The sequence below is a fragment of the Mustela nivalis genome (assembly GCF_964662115.1).
Source record: "Mustela nivalis genome assembly, chromosome: 11".
NCBI lineage: Eukaryota > Metazoa > Chordata > Mammalia > Carnivora > Mustelidae > Mustela > Mustela nivalis.
This window is the reverse complement of record NC_139030.1, coordinates 52,001,294-52,028,571: the sequence shown is the minus strand read 5'-3', so window position 1 is coordinate 52,028,571 and position 27,278 is coordinate 52,001,294. Positions and strand designations below refer to the sequence as shown.

At 36.9% G+C, this 27,278-nt stretch overlaps 1 long non-coding RNA gene across 1 annotated transcript in view; it reads left to right on the top strand.

Moving 5' to 3' along the window:
* LOC309843917 overlaps window positions 1-27,044 on the top strand; it is a 51,447-nt gene extending 24,403 nt beyond the window's left edge. The window contains exon 3 of the long non-coding RNA XR_014300415.1: window positions 26,937-27,044. This is a non-coding gene — a long non-coding RNA (uncharacterized lncRNA). The remainder of the gene's footprint in view (window positions 1-26,936) is intronic.
* Window positions 27,045-27,278: the final 234 nt, after the last annotated feature.

The following is a 27,278-nucleotide window of genomic DNA, read 5'->3' as shown; positions in this document are numbered from 1 at the left end:
ACCTCATCAGGTTTTAGATCAGTGGTTATGCTGACCTCATAAAATGATTCAAGTAGTTTTTCTATTTTATGAAGGAGATTATGTATATGGCTAAAAAAGTTCACATGTGAAACCATGGTTTTAATGCCATATCCAAGTTCTCAAATAGGTACCAAACTATTCACATTTTCCATTTCTTCCCATGCCAAATTTGGAAAATTACATTTTTAAGAAATAAGTTTATTTCATTTAAATGTTTAACTTACTGGAATAGAGTTGTCCATTATACTCCCTATTACTTTTGCATACCTGCAAGATACATAACAATATCTCATTTTTAAATTCTTAATATACATAATTTCCTTTGTTCTTAATTAGTCTTTTTATTTATTTTTTCAAATTTTTAAATCTTTTAAAAAACTAAATTTGGTTTTATTGACTTCTCTCATTCATTTATTTTCTATTATTTGTGTACATTATGATTTATTTTCTTCTCTTTTAATTTGGTTTGATTTGTTGATGTTTTCCTAGCTTCTTTAGACTGATTCTTCAATGATTAATGTTTAAGGTTTCTTCATTTCCACAATATGCATTTAAGTCTATACATTTTACTTAGCACTGCTTTAGTTACACTCTATAAGTTTCTGTTTGCTTTTCTTATTTTCATTTAGCTCAAAATATTATCTTATTTGACAATTTGTTCAAAGGGTTATTTAGAAGTATGTTATTTAATTGCTAAAGGGTTAGAGATTTCCTTTTTGTTTGTTTTGTTATTTGCCACTAGCTTAATTCCATTGTGGTCAGATAAATATCCTGTATGATTTTTAAACCTTAAACTTTAAGGTCCAAAACCATAAAGAGCTTTATGGTCCAAGAGCATATAGAGCTATTTTCTTAAATATTCCATGTGGTCTTGGGGGGGAAGTGTACTCTGTGGTTAATAGGTAGTATGTCAGTTACTTTTGTTAATAATGCTGTTCAAATATTTTATATGCATCCTGATTTTTTGTTGCCTTCTTTTATGAGTTACTGAAAGAAGTTCGGAAAAAATATAATGAGTGTGGGTGTGTGTATTTTTCATATAATTTTGTCAGTATTTGATAATTTCTAAGATTTTATTTATTTGAGAGAGAGAGAAAATGCACATGCACAAGTGGGGGTGGGGGGCAGAGGCCAGGGAGAAGCAGGCTCCCCACTAAGCAGGGAGCCCAATGTAATGTGGGAATCCTTCAATCCCAGGACCCCGGGATCATGACCTAGGCTGGAGGCAGATGCTCAACTGACTGAGCCACGCAGGTACCCCTGCTCTCTAATTTTAAAGCTAGATTTTGGATATACAAACATATAATATTGTGATAACTTCCCAGTAGGTTCAACCTTTTCTCATTACAAAAATGCCATCTTATTTCTACTGATGCTTCTTGGTTTAAAGAATTATTGTTTGATTTTAGTAAAGTTATACATTCTTTGTTTTGATGAATATTGCATGGCATATCCTTTTGTATCCTTTATTTTCCTTCTTTCTCTTTTTTTTTTTTTTTTCTAAAGATTTATTTATTTTAGAGAAAGAACATGGTGGGGAGAGCAGAAGGAGGAGCAGAGAGAGAGGGACAAGCAGACTCCATGCTGAGTGAGGAGCCCCACATGAGGCCTAATTGCAGGACCCTGAGATCATGACCTGAGTCAAAATCAGGATGCAGACACTTAACTGACTGAGTCACCCAGGAGCCCCTTTCATTTTTTCTTATATTTAAGGTATGTTTATTTTAATTAGAAAATGGCCAGGTTATTTTTATCCAGAGTGAAAAATCTTCATCTCTTAAAGTTATCAGTGGTATATTTGAATCCCCATATATTAGCTTATGCTTTTTTCCCAGTTTTCCCTTCTGTTTTTATTTCCTTTTTCTTCTTTCTTGACTTAACAAGAATTAATAAAATATATTTTTTGCTCTCTCTATGTTCCCTTATATTAACTTCCCTATAGATTGTGTTGCTATTTTGGGAAGAGGAAGGATTAGTTTTCTAGAGATTACACAATGGGTCCTTGATTTATTGAGTGTATCTTTTAGGTTAGTACAAATGGATATATAAATTATGGTACTGCTACATACAATAATCTGGATGAACCTCAAAATCATAATATTCAGCCAGAGAAGATATATAGAAAAAAGCACATGCTTTGGAATTCTCTACTACTCCAGTCAGAAAAAGTAATTTATGGTGATAAAAATCAGGATAGTGGCACACAATGGGGCAACGGCTTTCAGAGTAGGAGCCCAGAAAGCAACATGGCTAGACACCCCTCCCCTGGGAGGATTGATGCAGGTGTGCACCACAGCAGTCTGCAGAGTCTGGCACACAAAAGGTGCCTCACTGCTGTTCCATGAGGTTGCACCTGAGAGTCAGTGCAACAGGCCCCTCCCGAAGAAGACCAGCAGGAACATCAATCAAATACCAATTTTATGGATCACTCAGAAATGAAAAGCTCCTGTACTAGGGGAAAATACTAGATAGAACTTGAGGTTTTTTTCTCATGAGTACTTTGTCTTTTATTTTATAATTTTCTTTTTCTTTTTTCTTTTTTCCCTTTTTCAACTAGTTTCTCATTTTAAAACTCCCTGTTCTTAAGTCTTTTTTAAATTTTCACTTTTACATTTTATAGATATACAACATGGATGCCAAAATTCTCACCAAGAATACGAGCTAATAGGATCTAGCAGTACATTAAAAGGATAATTCACCATGACCAGTGGGATTTATTCCTGGGCTGCAAGGGTGGCTGAACATTCACAAATGAATCAATATGATACAACACATTGATAACAGAAAGGACAAGAACCATATGATCCTCAACTGATGCAGAAAAAGCATTTGACAAAATACAGCATCCTTTTTTGATTAAAACTCTTTGAAGTATAGGAATGAAGGGAACATACCTCAGTATCAGAAAAGCCATATATGAATATCCTGCAGTGAATATCATTCTCAATGGGGAAAAAGAGAGCTTTTCCATTAAGGTTAGGAACGAGACAGGGATGCCTACTCTCCCCACTGTTGTTCAACACAGTACTAGACGTCCTAGCCTCAGCAATCAGAAAACAAAAAGAAACAAAAGACATTCAAATTGGCAAAGAAGAAGTAAAATTCCTGCTCTTCACAGATGACATGATACCTCATGTATAAAACCCAAAAGACCACCCCAAAATTGCTAGAACTCATACCGGAATTCAGCAACATATACATGTAGGATATAAAATCAATGCCCAGAAATCACTTGCACTTCTATACACTAACAATGAGAGGAAAGAGAAATTAATGAATAGATCCCATTTACAATTGCAGCCAAAAACATAAAATACCTAGGAATAAACCTAAGCAAAGAGGTAAACGATCTGAGGTGCCAGGTGCCTGGGTGGCTCAGTGGGTTAAAGCCTCTGCCTTCGGCTCAGGTCATGATCCCAGGGTCCTGAGATGGAGGCCTGCATCGGGCTCTCTGCTCGGCGGGGAGCCTGCTTCCCCCTTCTCTCTGCCTGCTTCTCTGTCTATTTGTGATCTCTCTCTCTCTGTCAAATAAATAATAAAATAAATAAAATCTTAAAAAAAAAGAGGTAAGCGATCTGCACTCTAAAAACTACAGAACACTTATGAAAGAAATTGAGGAAGACACAAAGAAATGGAAAAACATTACATGCTCATGGATTAGAAGGATAAATATTGTTAAAATATCTATACTTCCCAGAGCAATCTACACATTCAAAGCAGTCCCTATCAAAATACCATCAACATTTTTCACAGAGCGGGAACAGATAATCCTAAAACTTATATGGAACCAGAAAAGACCCTGAATAGCCAGAAGAATGTTAAAAAGAAATCCAAAGTTGGTGGCATCACAATGCTGGATTTCAAGCTCTATTACAAAGCTGTAATCATCAAGACAGTATGGCACTGGCACAAAAACAGACACATAGACCAATGGAACAGAATAGGGAACTCAGAAATGGACCCTCAACTTTATGGTCAACTAATCTTTGACAAAGCAGGAAAGAATATCCAGTGGAAAAATGACAGTCTCTTCAACAAATGGTATTGGGAAAATTGGACAGCCATGAGGAAGAATGAAACTGAACCATTTTCTTACACAATACACAAAGATAAACTCAAAATGGATGAAAGACCTAAATGTGAGACAGGAATCCATCAACATCCTAGAGAAGAAAATAGGCAGCAACTTCTTTGACCTTGGCTGCAGCAACTTCTTGCTAGACATATTTCCAAAAGCAAGAAAACAAAACCAAAAAGAACTATTGAGACCTCATTAAGATAAAAAGCCTTTGCAAAGCAAAAGAAATGGTCAACAAAACTAAAAGGCAACCTATGGAATGGGAGAAGATATTCTCAAATGACATAAAAGATATAGGGCTAGTATCCAAGATGTCTAAAGAACTTATCAAAATCAACACCCAAAAAACAAATGATTCATTTAAGAAATGGGCAGAAGACATGTACAGACATTTCTCCAAAGAAGATATCCAAATGGCCAACAAACAAGAAAAAAATGCTCCATATCACTTGGCATTGGGAAACAGAAGTCAAAACCACAATGAATAACACCTCACACGGTCAGAATGGCTAAAACTAATGTCAGGAAACAACAAATGTTGGTGAGGATGCAGAGAAAAGGGAACCTTCTTACACTGTTAGTGGGAATGCAAACTGGTACTCCCACTCTGGAAAACAGTATGGAGGTTCCTCAAGAAGTTAAAAATAAAGCTACCCTATGACCCAGCAATTTTACTAAGTATTTACCCAAAGATAAAAATGTAGTTATCCGGGACGCCTGGGTGGCTCAGTTGGTTAAGCAGCTGCCTTCGGCTCAGGTCATGATCCCAGCGTCCTGGGATCGAGCCCCACATCGGGCTCCTTGCTCGGCAGGGAGCCTGCTTCTCCCTCTGCCTCTGCCTGCCTCTCTGTCTGCCTGTGCTTGCTCTCTCCCCTTCTCTCTCTCTGATAAATAAATAAAAATCTTTAAAAAAAAAAAATGTAGTTATCCAAAGGGACACATGTACCCCAGTTTTTATAGCAGCAATGTCTACAATAGCCAAACTGTGAAAGAGCTGTGATATCCATCAACAGATGAGTACACAAAGAAGAGGTGGTGTACATATATACAATGGAATACTAAGCAACCATCTAAGATGATGAATACTTGCCATTTATATCAAGATGAATGGAACTGGAGGATATTACGCTGAGCAAAATAAGTCAGTCAGAAAGACAATTATCATATGGTTTCACTCATGTGGAATATAAGAAACAGTATACAGGATCATAGGGGAAAGGAGGGAAAACTGAATGGGAAGAAATCAGAGAGGGAAACAAACCATAGAGACTCTTAACTAAAGGAAACAGAGGGTTGCTAGAGGAGAGGGGGTAGAGGGATGGGGTAATTGGGTGATGGACATTAAGGAGGTCACTTGATGTGATGAGCTTTGGGTGTTATCATAACTGATGAATTATTGGACTTTACATCTGAAAGTAATCATATACTGTACGTTGACTAATTGAATTTAAATTTAAAAAATCAAGATAGTGTTTTCTTTTGGGTAAGGTAGTAGAGAGACGGATAGAGGGGGTTGGCTATTTTCTTTCTTTCTTTTTTTTTTTTTAAAGATTTTATTTATTTATTTGACAGAGAGACATCACAAGTAGTCAGAGAGGCAGGCAGAGAGAGAGAGAGGGAAGCAGGCTCCCCGCTGAGCAGAGAGCCCGATGCGGGACTCGATCCCAGGACCCTGAGATCATGACCCGAGCCGAAGGCAGCGGCTTAACCCACTGAGCCACCCAGGCGCCCAATTTTCTTTATTTTCATCTGTGCATTGGTTGCATGGTCGGTTGCATGTGCTATATCCACGTTATGAAAATTAATTGAGGTATACACTTATATATGTACTCTTCTATACCTTAAACAAAAATCTAGTTTCAATAATTCTCCTCTGGGCTAACTTCTGTAAGTTGCTCAGACAGGGTGAATCTCTCCTTCTGTGCTCACAACGCATCGCTCATTTGTCCTTTTGAATATTCATATATGTATATTGAAATGTGCCTGTTTACTCAGCAGATTTATAACCAAATCATTCATTTTTCAAGGAGGGCTCTGTGGAACACAAGGGCATGTGTCCCTAAATGATCATAATAATCCATCTTATAACCAACTTTGATTTCAGGAAAAAAAAAATTGTTTAAGTACTGTTCTCTTAAGCTCTGCCCTAGGCTTGCTGAAGTGATTCTGGGGATAAGGATCACCAATGAGGGACTTGGGTCTCTTTCCTCAAGAAGGTGAAGCTTACCTGCGTGGCATCTACATTCTTCAGATCTTTCTCTTTTTTGTTATTCCTAGAATCCTGCCACAATTCTCCTCCTCTCTTTCTTCATTCTTCACTGACTTTACCAAGTAATCAAGATGCGTGCTAGGGTGGGGTCAAAACAGGTTTATTTATTTATTTTTTGTTTTGCTTTTTTGTTTTAAAGATTTTATTTATTTGTTATAGAGAGAGAGAGCGCGCGCGCACAAGCACAGGTAGACAGAGTGGCAGGCTAGAGGCAGAGGGAGAAGCAGGCTCCCTGCCGAGCAAGGAGCCTGATGTGGGGCTTGATGCCAGGATGCTGGGATCATGACCTGAGCCGAAGGCAGGCGCTTAATCAACTGAGCCACCCAGGAGTCCCAAAACAGGTTTATTTTTGAAGAAAGATTCCTCCATGGATTTGTTCAACTTCTTTGATCTTCAACAATACTGGCTCCTTGATTTATTACTCAAAGTAGAAGTTTCTTCTCTTTAAATTCACAGGCAGATTATTTTGTACCTTTCTTATTTAAATAACTATTATGAATTCTGCATATGATTCCAAGTAACTATGCTACCTCTAGTATAATAAGAGCATCTTCTGCTGGAACACTGTCTAACAATACTTGGTCCGACAGACTTTTACACAACTGGCAGCATTTTTGTGCTTCTTTAATGGTTTCTCTCTCTCTTCTATAATAAGAGCTTATTATTCTTTTAAACCAAATTCCTTTTCTCCTCTTCTTTGCACAGAATTACCTATAAATTTCTTCAGTCTCTGGTCAAAAACAATGCTTACTATCTTAAAATTGTATATAAGCAGCCAAGTCTCAAGCCCATTAGCAGGGCAGTACAAAGACTTTAAATTCATCCAGGCATGCCTAATATTGACATCTTTTTCAGCCAAGAAAAGCTCCTAATGTTTTAGAATTGGGTTTCCACGCAGGTTGGGTGAAAAATCTTGTTTAATTTGAAATTTTACAAAGAAGTCTCCTTGGTTTTCTCTATTTAATAAGAAAAAAAATTAACAAAATAAATTAAAAAGAACATTGCACATTGGAAGAACTAATATTGTTAAAATATCCATATTACCCAAAGCAATCTCTAGATTTAATGTGGTCTCTATCAAAATACCAACTATATTTTTCACATAACCAGAGAAAATGATCACAAAACTTGTGTGGAACCACAAAAACAATCCTGAATAGACAAAGCAATCTTGAGGAAAAAAAAAAAAAAAAAGCTGGAGGGATCACAATCCCAGATTTCAAGATATACTACAAAGCTGTAGTAATCACAACAGTATAGCTCTGGCACAAAAAAAGACACATAGATCAATAGAACAGAATAAAGAGCCCAAAATAAACCCATGCTTGGAACTAGAGGGTATACACTAAGCAAAATAAGTCAATCAGAGAAAGACAATTATCATATGATCTCACTGAAGACAGAGAACCATAGGGGAAGGGAGGGAAAAATGAAACAAGATGAAACCAGAGAGGGAATCAAACTATAAGAGACTCTTACCTCAGAAAACAAACTGAGGGTTGGTAGAGTGGAGAAAGGGATGGGGTGGCTGGGTGATGGACTTTGGGGAGGGTGTGTGTTGTAGAGAGCACTGTGAATTTTGTAAGACTGACAAATCACAGACATATACCCCTGAATCAAATAATAATTATATATTAATTTAAAAATAAAATAAAATAATAAAATAAAAAGAAAAATAAACCCATGCTTTTATGGTCAATTAATCAATGACAAGGCAAGAGTAAATGATGGGAAAAAGACAGTCTTTTCAACAAATGGTGCTGGGAAAACTGGACAGCTAAATGCAAAAGGATGAAACTGGACCACTGTCTTAAACAAGGCACAAAAATAAATGCAAAATGGATTAAAGACCTAAATGCAAAACCTGGAACCATAAAATTCCTAGAAGAAGACATAAGGAGTAATCTGTTTGAAATAAAAACATTTTTCTAGATATATCTCCTGAGGCAAAGGAAAACAAAAACCAAACAAAACTACTAGGACTACACCAAAATAAAAAGCTTTGCCTGGCAAAGAAAACCATAAGCAAAACAAAAAGACAACCTTTGGAATGGGAGAAGTGATGACAAGGATGTGGAGAAAAAAGAACTTTCATGCATTGTTGGTGGGAATGGAAATTAGTGCAACCACTATGGAAAACAGTATGATGTTTCCTCAAACAGTTAAAAATAGAATTGCTATATAATCCAATAATTCCACTAGTGGGTACTTATTCAAAGAAAACAAAATGCTAATTCAAAAAGATATATGCAGTCCTATGTTTATTGCAGCGTTAGTTAAAAGAACCCAGATATGAAAGCAACCCAAGTGTCCATTCATTGATGAATGCATAAAGAAAATGTGAGATATGAATACACACACACTGAAATATTACTCAGCCATAAAAAAGAATGAAATCTTACCATTTGCCAAAACACGGCTGTATCTAAATGTACACTGCTGAGTGAAATAAATCAGTAAGAGAAAGACAAATACCATATCATTTCATTCAAATGTAGAATTCAAGAAAAAAAACAAGCGAATAAAGAAAAAAAGAAACAAACTAAATACCAGACTCTTAAATACAGGGAAAAAAAACTGGTGTTTGCCAGAGGGGAAGTGGATGGAGTAATGGGTAAAATAGACAAAGGAAATTAATAGTAAACTTTTTCTTTAAAGATTTATTTATTTATTTGACAGAGAGAGCAAGAACACAAGCAGGGGGAGTGGGAAAGGGAGAAGCAGGCTCCCATTGAGCAGGAAGACCCATGTGGGGCTCAATCCCAGGACCCTGGGATCCTGACCTGAGCCAAAGGCAGACGCTTAACAACTGAGCCACCCAGGCATCCCACTATAGTACACTTATTTTGATGAGCACTCTAAAATGTACAGAATTGTTGAATCATTATGTGATATACCTGAAACTAAAATAACTCTGTAAAATGAAACATAATTTGCATATCTTTTAACAGTAAATTTCAATATTCATAAATCGTCAGTACTCTTGGCTCATCTCTACGGTGATGATTTTAATTCTATATAAACCCTCTTTCATTTTGAGGACAGATTTCTCAGAGTTAAAAATAAATCCAATGCAGTTTCTAGTCTCTTCCAGTCTTCCCAGGAATGCAGCTGCCATCTATCCAACTAGTTAGTCAAGCTAGAAAATTACAAGTCATCTGTCATACCTTTTCCTTGAACCTCACACCGGTTCTGTCATTCTTAGTGGAACTTGCTGATTCACTCTTAAACAGCTTTTAAAAGCATTTAAATCCATACATAAAGCCATCTGTATGATGTCACTACCCCGTTCTAGCCACTCAGCTCTCCTCAGTATGAATTCAATGGCCTCCCACTGGTCTGTCCACTGGTCTTTTATTCTAAGCAGTCTCTGAAGAAAAATTCTTTCACTATATAGAACTGATTATATTGGGCGCCTGGGTGGCTCAATGGGTTAAGCCGCTGCCTTCGGCTCAGGTCATGATCTCAGGGTCCTGGGATCGAGTCCCGCATCGGGCTCTCTGCTCAGCAAGGAGCCTGCTTCCCTCTCTCTCTCTCTGTGCCAGCCTCTCTACCTACCTGTGATCTCTCTCTGTCAAATAAATAAATAAAATCTTTAAAAAAAAAAAAAAAGAACTGATTATATCAGGCCATTTCTCCTAAAGACAAAACCCAAAATCTTTATTAAGACTCACATGGGAACACACACACACACACACACACACACACACACATACACGTCTGATCCCTTTTCTCCTTTCACTTCAAGCACTCACTGAATGCAGCCCAGCCACACCCGTTCCTTCTTTTCCTAAAACAGGCCAAGCTCCCTCCCTTAATCATCAGTCAGATACCAACAAAAGCTTTGTTGATCACCTGGAGTGAATGATTATAGCAACTGCAACATTAATAATTTAACATTTCTATGTCTGATTATTCAATCAATGTTTGTCATTTCCTTGAACAAAAGCTAAATGCAGACAGAACCTTTCATGACTATCACAGGTACCTAGCACAAGATATATGACACATAGTTCTAGCTCCATTAATAATTTGTTGAATAAATTAATGAATGATAAAATGATCTGGCAACCTTAAAAAAAAACAATTTTAGTTTCTACTGAATCTTCTTAAAATTTCTAAAGCTTTAGTATCTTACTAAGGCATGTTGTTAAAAATCATTTCCTGGGGCGCCTGGGTGGCTCAGTGACTTGAGCCTCTCTGCCTTCGGCTCCGGTCATGGTCTCAGGGTCCTGGGATGGAGCCCCATGTCGGGCTCTGCTCAGTGGAGAGCCTGCTTCCCCCCTCTCTCTCTGCCTGCCTCTCTGCCTATTTGTGAGCTCTCTCTGTCAAATAAATAAAATCTTAAAAAAAAAAAATCATTTCCCTACTTTTTTTTCCACTTTCAATAATTCTTACACCTCCTGGTCATCTCCCATTTCTTGTCTTTCCGTACTCTCTCCCTGAAGAAATCTTTTGCTCCAACCAAATCAAATCTTACCACCCTCTCTTCTTCAGCTTTCCTTTTAGTCACTATTAGAATAAGGATGGGGCTCTTTGGTTAGGAGATACTCTTTACAGAAATAAGTGAGGTAAGGGGAAATAATAATGGCTAGCATCTACGGAGGGCTTTGCAATATGTCAGGCACTAGTTTCAGCACTTTCTGTAGACTGGCTTATTTAAACTACAAAAATCCCAGTAGATAAGGGCTAAAGCAATTCTCATTTTAATGAGAAAAATGTGAGGCACAAAGAAGTGAGTAATTTGTCAAGATCAGAAGGATGAGAATGGTTGGGACCCTGTCTGAACCTAGAAAGTCTGAGTCTACTGTCTATGATCTTCATCATTAATCAGTATGCTATTGTTTCCCTAAAGCAACAAAATAATTCTCAGTGGTGGTGAGCCTGGAAAAAGTGAGGAAAACACATGCACTGACATTTTTTTTGTGTGTGTGCTTGTCACGCACTCCTTCCTGCACCCAGTTTCTAGCACAAACCCTAGAAAATAGCCAATAAAAACATCAGTAGAATAAATTAATGAATAAAAGAATTGATGAACGAATCAGTTCATTGGGGGGTAAGACTTAAGGTGCTGAAAAAACAGTAATCATTAGGCAGCATGTGTTAAAGAGAATAATATTTAGATAGATTGCAGGGAAGAGCTTTAAAAAGACACTAGTAACTAGATACATCATGATTTACATGTGAAGTGTTGGGGCTTGGACTAGAAGTATAATCATTAAGCTGGTCAGATAGATATCTTTCACAAAATTTTCGAATATGAAGTTCTTTTTCACATCTCTGACTTTCATTTCCGTATCTATAGAAGGACAGATAAAGCAAATAGTAGGAAAAGGAAGGCAATTTACATCTATGAATTGTTGAAATATCTCATAAAAACAGATTTAAATAATTACATAATTACTCTCCAAAAAAGACCAGCTTTTGACTTTACAGAACTTATTTCCCATTTAATATCCCATAAAAATTACATAGATCTCTTTCATTGTAGTTTTACTCATAAGGAAAAAAGTTAAACTGTTTCGAAAACGGCTTTTCTCTTTTTTCATCTCTATTATTTTCTCTTCCCTAAACCAAAGCAGATTTAGACTCAAGTTCGTAAATGCTACTGTAGTAGACAGAATAACATCCTCCCCCTACCCCTCCACTAAAGACGTCCATGTCCCAATTCTCAACACCAGTCAGTATGTTACCTTACCTGGCAAAAGGGACTTTGTTGATGTGATTAATTTAAAGATCTTGGTTGGGGAGACTACATCTCTATCGGAGTGGATCCAGTGTAATTACATGTGTCCTTAAAAGGAGGAGATGAGGGGTGCCTGGGTGGCTCAGTGGGTTAAAGCCTCTGCCTTGGGCTCAGGTCATGATCCCAGGGTCCTGGGATCATGCCCCGCACAGGGCTCTCTGCTCAGTGGGGAGCCTGCTTCCTCCTCTCTCTCTGCCTGCTTCTCTGCCTGCTTGTGATCTCTGTCTGTCAAATAAATAAATAAAATCTTTAAAAAAAAAAAAAGGAAAGAGATGAGGTGTCAGAATCAGAGATAGTTTCAAAGATGGAAGAAAGGGCCACGAACCCTGGAATGCAGGAGGACTCCAGATGCTGGAAAAGACAAGGAAACAGATTTTTCTCTAGAGTTGCCAAAAAGAATGCAGCCCCCCACCCCCACCCCCTGCCACCAAAAACACACACCTTGAGTTTAGGACTTCTGACCTCCATATGATAAGATTGTGAATTAGTGTTGTTTTAAGCCACTATGTTTGTGATGTTTGCTACAACAGCAAAAGGAATTTAATACCCCTATGGTATGACCATAACTTTTTTTCATTTTAAGTTTGGCAAAGGAAAAAAGAACTAGTATTGATTCACCTAAAAGAGTCGATTATTTTGCTATTGCTGAGGACAGAGAATTAAAGCAATTCTTGGAATATTCTAAAGAAATCTAGTTTTGCTTTATTTTGTTTTCCGAGATGCTTTAAGTGGCTTTAATATATCTTAGTTTTTCAAAACTGAATTACCCCTGGAGGAGTAAGAGATTGATAATGGGAGAAGGACAAAGAGGCAATGTAAATGTAAATATACCTGTAGACATTGATTTAGGTATGTGCTTAATTCATGAAGTACCAAATGTTTTATGCTGTTGTTTTATTAGAGCGAAAAAAACCCAATAGCTCCTGAGAATTAATGTTATAAATCCAAGCATGTAACTTATATACAAACTTCACTACCTAACAGGCATTCTGAAATTATATTGTTTAAATCAAATTTTCTAGCAAATTAGAGGCAATATTTACATTTTCCCCTGTGTTAATTACTCCCTTTTATCCACACCCTAAACTGTAATTCACATTTCAAATCGTATGCTTCCTACTAGAATAGTCTTCTATTAATTTACCCATAACCTAAAATTTAATTTCAGTTTTGTATCTAACTAATAGGTGCTTATCCTTTTCATTTTTTGTACATCTAATCTGATGTGGAGAACAAAGACAAAAGAAAAAAAATTAAATTTCCTTGCATTCTATAGCCCATTGACAAGTCCATGAGACACGGAGAGTGACCTTCCTCTAGGAACTCAACTGCCCTGATGTTAATAATTTGCTAAGGGCAGGGCGTCTGGAAGGCTCATTCAGCTAAGTGTCTGCCTTTGGCTCAGGCATGACCTTAGGGGCCTGGGGTCAGCCTGGAGTTGGGCTCCCTCCTCAGGAGGGGAGTCTGTTCTCCCTCTCCCTCTGCCCCTTACCCCGCTTCATGTTCTCTCTCTCTCTTAAATAAATCAATAAAATCTTTTTTTTTTAAAGATTTTATTGATTTATTTGACAGACAGAGATCACAAGCAGGCAGAGAGGCAGGCAGAGAGGAGGTTCCCTGTGCAGGGTTGGATCCCGGGACCCTGGGATCATGACCTGAGCGGAAGGCAGAGGCTTTAACCCACTGAGCCACCCAGGTGCCCCTAAATAAATCAATAAAATCTTAAAAACAACAACAATAACAACAACTTTGCTAAGGGCAAAAGGTAACCTTAGCTTAATGTTAGCCTGACCTCTAGGATCCTGAGTCTCCTTTAAGATACAAAAATTCCTTTGGAAACTTCCTTTATTTCTACCCCCCAAGTTATATGTTGGCAATCATCCTCCAAACATATGGAACACTGATATACATTTAAAGGGTCTCATTACTGAGATTTTACTAGACAGTAGTAAACGAAATTTTCCCAACAACAGCTAGCTCTTCAAGGTCCTAGAAATCTTGCTTCCAAACTCTTTAGAGACTTACACTATCGCTAAAGCCCTCCCCTTGGAAGTATATAATCAGCCACTCCTCACAACGTCAGTGCAGCTTTTTCTGCCCACAGATCTTGTCCACATACTTTAATAAAACCACCCTTTTGGAACCAAAGACATTTCAAGAATTCTTTCTTAACCATTTGCTCTGAACCCCAACATTTTCACATCAAAATCCAGCTTTCTACTGGTCAGAACTTTTCCAAGTCTGCTTAAATATATATTTAAATAACAGTGGAAAGGATTCATATCTTGGTATAATTTTATTTTACTTTATTATTTTATTTTTTGGTACATTTTTATATTCAAATACAGCAGACTGTTTTTTTTTCCTTAAAAAAGACCTATATTCTTCATATATTATTACTGAATCTACGTAGATAAACCAGGAATAATTCCAAACTATCTTCTGACTATGTGTGTTAAATGTTGTGAGATTAGCAAATCCGAATCCTCAAATTTAAGGAAAAAAAAAAAAAACCACAACTTTTTATGTGCCAGACATTCCTTTTACCTCTGTCACAATTACCCAGGGAGAATTCTCATATTCCGAAGTTTTGCTTTCTTTGTAGCTGCAGAGTGCAAGCTGACTGGCTGGGATCTCACTAGATGATGCCAAGAGAATCTGTATTTCTGCCTGATTGGATAAAAGCAAAGTTCTGATGATTGTCCCAAGCCACAGGTTTAGGCAAGACTTCTAGATTCTAGAATCTAAAAAGGAGCTTTTTAAAATGTTGTAAACAAATGAGGTTTTTCCTCAGTAATGTATTGGCCTGACACAATATTTTTCAAAGAAAGCATCTCTGTGCCTGAATTATACTCTTCCTACATAAGGATGAACATTTGAACTCCAAGAAAACAAAATAATTGATATCTATTCTTCCTTTAATGCCCTTGTTCTTGCCTTAATCATCACATTGCAGTTGAACTTCATCATATCAAACAGTTCACTAAGTGGTGCTACCATTGATCCTTGTAATTCATTCCACAGTCTTCTGCAATTTCACCTTGTCTCATTAAGTTCAGTTCCAGCCTCTTTCATGATTAGACTATAATTGGTTAGTCTTCCATTAACTTCATTATAGGCAATTATTTAAGAAATTCTCTTAAAGAGTTGTCAAATGGAGAGGAATTCAACAGATTTTAGAGTTACTCTGCCTTTGGGTATACTCTAGGCAGATAACATTCCAGAAACAATGTGGACTCTCAAGTAGCCTCAGGCATGCATTATAATTTCTGTGGTTCCTATAGTCAGGAGGTTTGAGTGAGTCTGATTATTCACTCTCTCCATCTTTGGGAACTCACCCAATTAAAGTCAAACAAGGACCCAGTAAGTATTAAAACAGGCTCAGATTTCTTACCAGTAAAGCTGGATTGAAAGGGTGCCTGGGTGGCTCAGTGGATTAAGCCTCTGCCTTCAGCTCAGGTCATGATTTCAGGGTCCAGGGAGCCTGCTTCCTCCTCTCTCTGCCTGCCTCTCTGCCTGCTTGTGATCTCTCTCTGTCAAATAAATAAATAAAATCTTAAAAAAAAAAAAAAAAAAGCTGGACTGAAGAACATAGCAGGGTATTTCTACCTTTATTTTGAGCCTTGAAATTTATTTTGAGCCTCAAGTCTCTAATCTGTTCATCACATTATAGGCAGACAGCTGGGCCTAAAAGAAGCCCTGCTTCTTCAGTTTATTTCATGGAATTTATAGCAGCAAGCATTTGATGTGCTTGGACACAACTCACTCCAAAAGGACAAGAGGAAGTGGGTCCATGCTTCCTAAATTATAAAGATGACGATTATGTGATTCAGGGAATGGTGTACTCTTAATTGGAATGCTCCCTTCTTCTACCATTAGAGAACTCAGTGCTGTAGCAAGGTGGGAAGGGAGGGTGGGATGGAGTATTGCTTCCTTGGAAATGGAGTGTAGGTGCCTTCAGAGAAATATGAACATGTAACAATAGCTTCCTGAACCCAGGAAAAACACTGTCATGTGCTGGGTCTATGACACCGTGATTCCAGGTATTGCCGTGGAGCTGTTTAGAACTTGGACTCAGCAGACATGACTTTCAATCTCAAACTACCACCTTACAATTAGAGCATTGCTCAGATATCTTAAGTGTCTAAATCTCAGTTTCTCCATCTGGAAAAGGGCAGTGATATCACTACTTACTTCACAGGATTGATGTGGCTATTAGGTGAGAAATTACACTTGATAAAATAAAACACTATTTTTAAAAACCTGAAGAAAGTCCCCACCAAAATGATAGTATAATAGTGATAGTAGTAATTATTTTATTATTATCTTTACTATCATTCTCAAATGGATATGCTCTTTGTTTTGAAGTGAAATTATTTATATATTCACATATAGATCTATGGTCCCTATCAACTCTAACCCAGGGTCAGCAAACACAGCCCATAGGCCAAATTCATCTGCAAATCTTTTTTTTTCCTTATAAACAAATTTGTATTGGAACATAGCCATACTTACTCATTTAGATGTTGTTTATGGCTGCTTTTGAGCAACAATGGTCAGAGTTGAGTAGCTGGGACAGACACCAGACACAACAATTTGGCTCACAAAATCCAAGGTACTAACATTTGGGTCCTATAGAGAAAAAATTGGGCAATTACTCCTACCTCTGTGCTAGAATATGTGAAACATTAAAATGGGCCCAAGCAGGATGGTAAGAAGCTCTTATGGCAATTCAAAATTAGATGGAGTACTGACATACCTTGAAAGAGGTATTGGTTAAAAATGTTATATTGCCTATTATTTGTGTTCATGGAAGAGTCAGACTTTGGAAACTTTGCTGGGATGACTTTGAAATAATGCTGTTTTTGACCCCTTCAAGCAGATATAAATAGGCATGTTTTTGTTTTATATTATTGTTTCTTAATAAAACATTTTTAAGCAAATTGGTTTTACATCTTTACTAATTTTCTTTCCTCATTCCAGATTGTCATTCTTTTTCTAATAGCTTAAGATAAATACGAATTCCTTTATTTTTCATCTTTCTTCATGAATAATGGAGTGTTGTGAAGGTCAAATTCTTTTTCAATCCTGCTTTTTCTCAATCCCCTAGGCTTTGTTATAATGTATTCTCCTTTTCATTATTATTTAGTTTATAATTTTATCTTTGTTCCCTTTCATTCAAGAGTTGGGTGTGCTTCTTAATTCCTAAATAATCATGAAAAATTTTAAATTTATTTCTAGTTTTATTTTGAGAATGTGATCTACAAATGCATTACTTTTTGGATTTAAGAAATTCATTTTAGTCAAGTGTGTGATTAATTTTTATAAATGTTCTATAGGTATACACTAAAGATTATTCTGTATTTGGTGAATTTAAGCTCTTCCCTCCTCCAAATACTGCCATAGTTATATAATCAAATATATTTATTTTATTATTCATATGTTCTATGTCTTCATTTGTTTTTTTTCTATTATCTCAATGCAGTTCTAAAATGGTTATATTGAAATATACTTGCACTAAAAGGAAAGAAAAGCACAGTATGACCTCATTCGTGCATATGTAAAATTTTCCTTAGATGTGTTGTGAACTTTGTTATTTCCAAGTGTTATGGCCATCCTGACTTCCATCACTGTCTTGTTATTTTCAGCAGATCAGGGTTTCTATCACTTCAAATCTTCCTATTTTTAAAGCTGATATATGAAAGAGCTATCGTGTGCTGATTGGCCTGTAAATATCTGGCAAATTCCTTAGATCCAAGAATGTTTCTCTTGCATGGATGTTTTTCAGTACAGCAACTAAAAAATACAAAGCAACAGGCCTTTGACTGGAGGTCAAAGGGACTATCCTTATGCTCCTGCTTAATCTGAGTCTTGCCTAAAATGGTGTATTTTCATTTCCAAGATATTATTCTACCACAGGACACTAGGTGGAGCTAAAATCTCACTTAATGCTTCTCATAACGCACACTGATCTGATTTCTCCCAAGTCAACTCTGATTCAGGTTGTTTTCTACTGTGCCATTTTCACGATCCTCATATACAGACTTCAGTGAAGAGTGGCATTTTGGTCTTCACAATAGAAGTGGAATACTTCTTAAAAATAATTGGCAGAGAAAGGGATGCAAGGCATTTCAGTGTGTTGCCTACATTAGTCTGCTCTATGTAAACTAAAAGATTAAAAAAAGACTATATAACTGCAGAGAAAACAGTGTTAAAGGAAATGCAAAGGAAGGAAAATTTTCGTAAGTCATGGAAATCACTAACCCAATACCTTGCTTCTTAATATTTTTCAGAAAATAGAATGTAAACCAGAACAATTGCTTTGTTTCGACTGGCTGTAAAACCAGGCAAAAGAAATCTGATACTTCAAAATCTATAGCACAAAATCAAACAAGGAAGAAGCAAAACCTTTAAAATTAAAGTATCAGATATATAGAAAGTCCAAGCGTTTTGACAAATACAAGAGTTTTGTTGATGAAGTTAGCTATTTTTTCTAAGCTGTTTTCTTTATATAGGTAATAATCCAATTGTTTCTGAGATAAGCAGTAAGGAGCTATAATTGCTAGTTGTGAAAGATACACTATTAGATCTTACTATTGTAATATAGTAACCTATATCTTTTGAATGGAAGTTTTTGTAAGTTTAGAGGCCCAGTTTACAATGATTTTTAAAAGTGCAGCCTAATAAAAATATTAGTAGGCAAAATTAGGAAATAACTGAATACACACTTCGGGTATAATTAAGGGTCAAAGACTTAAAGACAAATGTCTCATTCATCTAGAATAGTCACTCCAGAACTATGGACCTGTATCCATTGGGGTGAGATTAAAATCTCAGGTATACTGCTGCTCACTACAGCAATTGGTAAAGCTGAGAATTCATATTGGAAATCTTAGAATTATCATTGTATAATATTAAATTTTGCAAATTTACCTGCAATCCACTTATCCCTCCCATTATTGCTTCTTCCAGGAATCTTGACACTCCTTTGGTGTTCTCAGGAGTATTTTCAACATAATTATTTCTCAAGAAAAGGAAATTTTGCTTTGAGCATTAAGACGCATACATGGTCCTGCCATATTTATGGAATGGCTTTTGAAGTATTTGATTTTTAGATTGAAGATATCCGCATTGGTTTGGGGGGAATTGTTACCTTCAGAAATCTTTTTGTAAATCATTCTTCTTGAGAACTTCATCATTTCAGGACTTGTCTAGGTTCTCAAGAAACCGTTTGAAAACTTTCACATAGGAAGCTAGAAAGTTCTTATAATATCTGATTCTATGTTTAATATCAGATTCAGCTTCATTCTCCTCTTTTTCTTCTGTGTTAGTGGAAATGTAACCCAGTTCATGGCAGATGGAGATTTGTTTAGAACAGTAAATGGATCAAACTGATCCTCTTTCTGTAAATCAATAGGCACAGAAATGCAGCCTGTTTTAGTATGAATATTAAGAAAGCTCTTCAGTAAAAGATGGATTCCTTCTCTAACATGGACATCCAGCCAGCCGTAGAAAAGTGTCCGAGCATGGTCTCCCACTCAAGCCTGGGTCCACGTTTGTCATTTTTTATGTTATTCTGACATGTGCTGGCTACCATCTTGAAATGCTCCCAGCGCCGAAGGGAACTGTGATGCGTTTGGAAGATCTGTTGAAGTTCCTCATGAATTGGCTCAAGGGCAAGTTCTCAAATCTTATCCCAGCTTTATTTTCAAGAATATATTGATCAACCAAGGCATATTTTTTGACGTATTTTAAAATTATGTTTATAGATATTCTGACCGAAAGTGGAATTCTTTCACTTAGAACTTAGTTCTTAACATTTTCACCACCCTTTGCAAGACTCACCAAGTATCCCAGAATGTACTGTGATAGACCGTTTTCTGATTTATCACGGACCCAACAATGAACACCCCTCCTTGCATCCAGATCATACCTGGAGACGATGCTGAAGTGCAAAAAAGCCCTCCTTCAATGTCCAGTCCATGATGCATATGGCCATCACCCTGAGGGGCCGAGACTCAGAACCTATGTCTACAGAACGCAGACATCTAACACACTGCCATAGCCTGTGATCCCAATGTCAACTAGTTCTTTCTCCTGAGCCGGGGAAGCTCTGGGCTTCACTGTTTCATGCTGTTCAGGTCTGTGGGACTACATCACGCACTTCCTGCATCTCCTTTTCCAGATCACTTTGGGAGTCGAAGGATTCGTAGCAAACGTGGTCGCCATCTTCTAGTATGAATGAAAACTCATCGTGTGAAAGCAATTTTTTTTTTTTTTTTAAAATCACTGCGCAAAACGTCTGCCGCACAGGTAACGCATCTGAAGCAGCTGCGGCAGCTCGGGCGGTCTAACGTCTCCGGCTGCGGCTGCGTGGAGAGCGGGTCTCAGCGCCGCCGAATCACCGCCGCGGGAATTGGCGGGAACTCACAGTGCCGAGTCTGCGCCACAGCGGCGCGGGCCAGCGCCCTCCGCAGGGGCCGCTGGAAATGGTAGCTCCCGCTTGCGGGTTGGTCTGGAGGCCTCATGGGCTTGCGCGTTGTCGGCGCATGTCTCTGGGGTTCACTGCTCAGCTGGACGCGAGGAGGCTGTGCCCTTTCCAGAAAGAGGAGCTTCTGTGGAAAGGTGAGCTTGTGAACAGGCTGAGAATGAACACGCAGAACCAGAGACACGAAGCATCAGGGCAGGAGAACGGGTGGGGACGGAGGGAGAGGTTCCGGGCTCTCTCCAGGAGCGCGGCTCTGCCCGGGTCACCATGTATTCACCAACCTGGAAGCTCCCAGAGCGATTTTTAATTCGCGGCACCTGGTGCGCTGTATATCCCTGAGGAAAAGGAGGTTGGAAAGGGGGGAAGTAGCAAGCCTGCCCTGCTTAGGTGTAACTGCTGCCGGGAGTCTGAGCTCCACAGAGTATGAATGAACTTTAGATGGAGTTCAAAACTGGTTTATTAGTCTGCAAATCTTAAGGGCCAAAATGGTTCAGAAACTTGCCAAAATAATACGTTTTCTCTCTGAGTAAAACTTCACTTGATTCTTTCAGAACTAGTCATCTAAATTTTAAAATAGAAAAAGAAACCAGTCAGTCATTTGGTACTTGACCCCACCCTCCCACCCCTTCATTGCCTGTTTAGCACAATGCAAAATGTTAGTATTACTTTTTTTCTTTTTTGAAGAGCATCTGGTTTAAGAATATTTTTCCCTATCCGAAGGTCATTAGTATATTCTTCTATATCTTTTTTTTTTTTAAGACTTTATTTATTTATTTATTTGACAGGGATTACAAGTAGGCAGACAGGCAGGCAGAGAGAGAGAGATTGAGGAGGAAGCAGGCTCCCCGCCGAGCAGAGAGTCCGATGTGGGGCCTAATCCCAGGACCCTGAGATCATGACCTGAGCCAAAGGCAGAGGCTTAACCCACTGAGCCACCCAGGTGCCCCTATATCTTCTTTTTTTTAAAAGTTAAAGTTTATTTTGTCTTTATCAAACTGGAATGCACTTTTTTTTTTTTTTTTTAAATCTAGTGAAGAAAAGAACTTGCTGGAGAAGAAGACCATGCGAGGTCTTAGGAACCCCAGGAAGATAGAATGTATTAAAATATTTACCATGATTTTCAGGAAGATAGAGATGTTGTTAAATTAAAAAAGAAAAAGAGGGGCGTCAGCCCCGCATTGGGCTCTCTGCTCAGCGAGGAGCCTGCTTCCCTCTTTCTCTCTGCCTGCCTCTCTGCCTACTTGTGATCTCTATCAAATAAATAAATAAAATCTTTAAAAAAAAAATAAAAAAGAAAAGGGAAGGAAACAATAATAAAGGGTAATGTAGTGAACAGACCACCCCCCCCCCCAAAAAAGAAGAAGAAGAATGAATGAATGGATTTAAAACCATCAAAAGAAATTGGATCTGTCAAGTGCAGGGCATGTAAGAAAAATGAAAAACAAAAGTTACTATAAGTAAAGAAATACAATGAAACTTGGAAAAAATATTTGTATCAATCAGCTCTGGCTGTCAAAACAATACCATAGCCTGGGTGCCTTAAACTACATTTCTCACATTTCTGGAGGTTGGTAAGTCCAAGATCAAGATTCAGTTTTTTTTGGTAAGGGCTCTCTTCCTGGCTTGCAGAAGGCTGATTTTCACTGTATTCTCACATGGTGGAGAGGAAGAATGATTTCTGGTGCTTCTCATAAGTGCTCTGATCCCATCATGAGGATTCTACCTTCATGATCTCATTGAAATCTATTGATCTTCCCAAGGCTCTTCCTCCATTTGCCATCACATTGGGCATTGGGGCTTCATGCTAGATGGACATAATTCAGTCCATACCATTTCCCTCCAGGCTATACAACATGCATGTCCTCCTCTTATTTACAAAATACATGCATGTCATACTAGTGGCCCTAAAGTCTTAATTCTTTCCAGCAACAATTCTAAAGTCAAAGTCCAAAGTCTTATATAAATACCAAAATCAGACTTGAGTGGGACTCAAGGTATGATTCAACTGAAGCAAAACTTCCCTCCAGCTGTGAAGCTGTATGAAGTTATATTTAAGGGCAGAGATCAATCACATTAACAATGGGATGAAGGGAATAAGAATAGTGATCATGAAAGATAGGCAAAAATATGGCAAGAAAGAGGGCAGGCAGTGATAGTGTGCTTTTTAACTTACAAGTGTAATTAACAATTCTTTCAAACTGAGCTTCAATAGAAAAACGAAACAGTAAAATGGAAAGAAAGAAAAAAATACCCTTAATATTTGATGTTTACTGGGGCACTTGGGTGGCTCAGTGGGTTAAAGCCTTTACCTTCAGCTCAGGTCATGATCCCACGGTTCTGGGATGGAGCCCCACATCAGGCTCTCTGCTCAGAGGGGAACCGGCTTCCTCCTCTCTCTCTCTGCCTGCCTCTCTGCTTACTTGTGATCTCTCTCTGGCACATAAATAAATAAAATCTTTAAAAAATTTTTTGATGTTTATTATTTGGAGTTCTGAATGTTTTATTTAAAACTTTATTTTAAAAATGAACATATTAAACATCCTTTTTTTTAATGAACATATTAAACATCTTAATTTATTGGGCCTCCTAGGGAGAAGGGAGCCCCCCCATATATTTCTAAATGTGAAAATCTTTTTCATTACTTAGTCATGTACTATTTATCATTAATATTGTTTATTACTGTAGTACAATGCATTGATGTAGTGATTTTTGTTTATCTTGCTTGTTCTTTTAAGTGTGTTTTCCAGTTGAAAGAATATTCTCAGCCTTACCCCTTTGTATTGTTTCTCCAACACTTCCTCAGTGTCTTTCTCATGCATTTCTATTAGAGAGAAACAAAATCCTCTCACTAAATCTGTCATTTGACATCTATTTCTGAACTTCCTTTTTATGTTTTCACTCTTTGTCTTACTAGCTTTCCTATGTTTGCTGTGCATTTTTTAAAGATAAAAAATAGTCCTTTCTTTGTGTTCTTTTTCAACCTAAAAAAAAAAGATCTATTAAATTTTTAATTTCAATAATTACATTCTTAATTCCTGAAAATTGGAAATAGTTGTTTTTCATATTATCCTTCTCTTTGTTTCATGGCTGCCTTTTTCCTAAATCTTTGATCTGCAACATACTTATTTTAGATATACTATTCTGTACTCTCTCTGAAGTGACAATCTTATGAATTTTGGTTTTTTGATCTGTTGCTCTTATCATTTTTTTCCTCAGTGGTTTTGGAATTTTGGTTTGTAGGCCCAGCTATGGTGGCATTTTTCTCCCCTTCCTTCCCTCTCTGTGCTCCTGCCATCTAGTTTTGAGTGTCTCAATTTGGTCTTTTTTTTTTTTTTTTTTTTTTTTTTTTTTTAAAGATTTTATTTATTTATTTGACAGAGAGAGATCACAAGTAGGCAGAGAGGCAGGCAGAGAGAGAGAGAGAGGAGGAAGCAGGCTCCCTGCTGAGCAGAGAGCCTGATGCGGGACTCGATCCCAGGACCCTGAGATCATGACCTGAGCCGAAGGCAGCGGCTTAACCCACTGAGCCACCCAGGCGCCCCTCGATTTGGTCTTTATAATCTTGTGTATACAGCCAGATCTTATATTGTCCACTTAGCATTTAACATCTGGGGTTAGTAGGGAAACCTCAGGTTAAGTCATGGCCTAGCAAATGGCTTGGTACCTGTCCTTAATGGGCAGATTTTTCTGTTTTTTTTTTTTGTTTTTCCCCTCATATTTTTAGGTATGCATCTTTATATAAGTCATTTGCTTGGGTAAAGATTTTTCTTTGCTCCTGATTCATAGGCCTGGATCCAAACTGAACCCAGATTCAGTGTCTACCTCAATGAGGCATTTTTAATCTCTGCTTCCCCTATCTATTGTGCCAGTTGCTGGAGGCAAAGCCCAAAAATCTGAAATCTCAACTGCTTTCTGTTTTTCACATTGATTGATCGTTACTGGTTCTATGGATATTTATCTTATATTCAAGGATTACTTTACTTTAAAAAATTTTCCTTTTCCAGACTTTCTCTGTAATTGATATTTGCTTAATGTACAAAGTTGTCCCAGTGAACTGTGTCTGGTGTCTCAGTCTTATTTTTCATTAAAACAAAACAAAACAAAATAACATCTTAAAATAAGACTTAGAGATTATTTTCATCATTTGAAAGAAATTCTTTTCTCAAAGTCTTAAAATGTATAACTATATTTTAGTCCCCATTCTAAAATCTTTCATGAGAATGATATTTCAAAAATTATTTTCCTGAATTTGTACAAATTATTGTTAATATGCTAGCTGTTAGTCAAGATTTTTATAGTTTAAAATGACATAACTTTCAGAAGAGTTAAGTCACTTTTTTGTCTTGATGACATAGACTAGCAAAAGCATAATTGCAAGTGATATTGTTTATGAAGAGAGACTTATTTTTAGTAGCTTAAACTTATTTTCATGAGTTTATTTTGTAAAAATAAAACTTGAGGGTTGAATGAGTCTGAGTCATTAATTTGGGCTAATCTTTTCATTAGAAAGTACAATGTCACCAATTTTTGTCAAAATAAAAAATTTTGAAAGTGCATTAAAAATAATGTAGTACTTATAATTTTGCATGAATATTTTGGTCACAGATAAATCTACCTACTTGTAGTGTGGGTTTTTATAACAATGCTCTAAAAATATTTATTTCTATGAATCATCTTTTTCAGATATTTGTCATAAAGGTATTTATTTATTCATTCATGTCTCACATGTTTAGAGAATAGGAAGTACATATTTTTAACAAAGAAATTTGCCAACTTTATCTTCATAAAGGTAATACTGTTGGAATTAAAGATAGTGAAAAGGTATTGTTTACTCCCTAAAAGGCACAATCAAAATAAATTCTTTTATTAGATTAAATTGCATTTGGATGATTTTAGGCCTCTTTCAATCTTTAGCAATTAGCTATCTCTGATTTCATGTCTTTTAATTTTCAAATTCATTCACTTAATTAATTTGACAAGCAATAAGTAACAAATAATATAATTACAAATCTTCTAAGCCATTTTTAGCAGTCTTTAGCTTAGTGTTTTAATATGCAATTATACTTAAAGAATAATCTAGTTATAAACTAGATACATAGAAACAAAACTGACCAATTTCACATGAATTATATATAAAAAGAACACAGGATCAGACTCAGAGACTTGACTTTGTATTCTGTCTTCACTACTTAATGCCTCTGTGACCTTAGGAAATTTTAAGTCTCAGTTTCATCATGTGAAATGCTGGAAATAGCACATAACTCCTAGGTTTGTTGGAGGATAAAATGAGATAATGTAAAATCATTGACCCAATGCTTATCTCAAATCAGGGACTCTCTCAGGGATGGTTATATCAGATATGAGAGTTCTAGATTATCTATTTGATTTCTTGGAACCAAAGTACCTAAGCAAATTGTCTTTGTATGTATTTTAATCAGTACCCGCACCCCTTTTTTGGACTACTTACTGTAAGACCTGTATTGTTCTAGTTAGGAAGTACAAACATAAGCTTGAATTCTATGCTGGTGAGGAAGAACATTTATAATTAGAAAAATTTCCTAATTTCTAGTAGAGATCAGATAGGATTTAGTCATGGGAATAAGAACCAAGAACTATAAGATAATCAGACATTAAGAAAGCTATTATCTCTTTTTCTTGCTCTCCGTCTCTTTCTGGTTTTATATTTTTTTCTCATCTCTACTTCTCCTTGTGGGTTAGCTTCTTTCTTCCTTCTCTTGGCACACCAAATTCCTTTGATCCAGTTGCTCATGTCAGCCCGGTGACGGCCACATTAGACTCTTTCAGTGCAGAGACTGCGCCTCTAATCTCTCTGGGTAACAGCTCTGCAGTCCTTGGAGACAAATTCCCATTGACCCTGTTTTGACTGACTGTCCACCTACTTCAGTTGGCTGTGGCAGGTGACAGGGTCATGGAGTTGGCTGCTTGTTCAAAAGAAACGGAGAGCATCCAAGGATCTCAGGTTGTGTCTGTACAGGGAGGAATGAGTTAGTTTCTAACTACTAATAAATATTCCAAAGAAGGGGAAATGTATTATTCAGAGAAAGGGATTTAAAAAAAAAAAAAGCTAGAGCATAGGCTGATTGAAATAAGATCAACCATGCTGTATCTAACTTCATCTAAATTTTCCCACATCAAAATATCTTACTATATGCAGTGACGAAAGAGAAATATTTTTGAGTGTTGAATAAGCTATTACATGAATCTAAGAATTCCTTGGCAGAGTTTTGGTGTCTTGATGAAATGTTATAATTGTTCAAAACCTTCTTTAGACACCTTTATAAATGTTATTTTTTTGTGAATTCTTTTTCTTCAGTCATCTTGCTGAATGAACAAAGACACAAAACATTTGACTTCACTCTACTCCAGTGATACAAATTGTTCCTAGAACCACAGCCAAATAGAAACTATTGGTTTGAAAGGTGAACAGGTGAGAGTCTGTCTGTGAGAGTCTATATATATATATATGTTTATACAACAATATTTGAGGAAGGATTTATGGTAGCTCATTCAATATTGCATCAGAAAATGTTACTTTACAAGGAAAGTATTTCAAACAGTATGTTCTACTAAAAGTGGATAAAGGACATCACTTTACATTACACATACCAAAAAATCAATAGTATTATGTGGAATTTAGATTTAGGAAAAAAGAAGT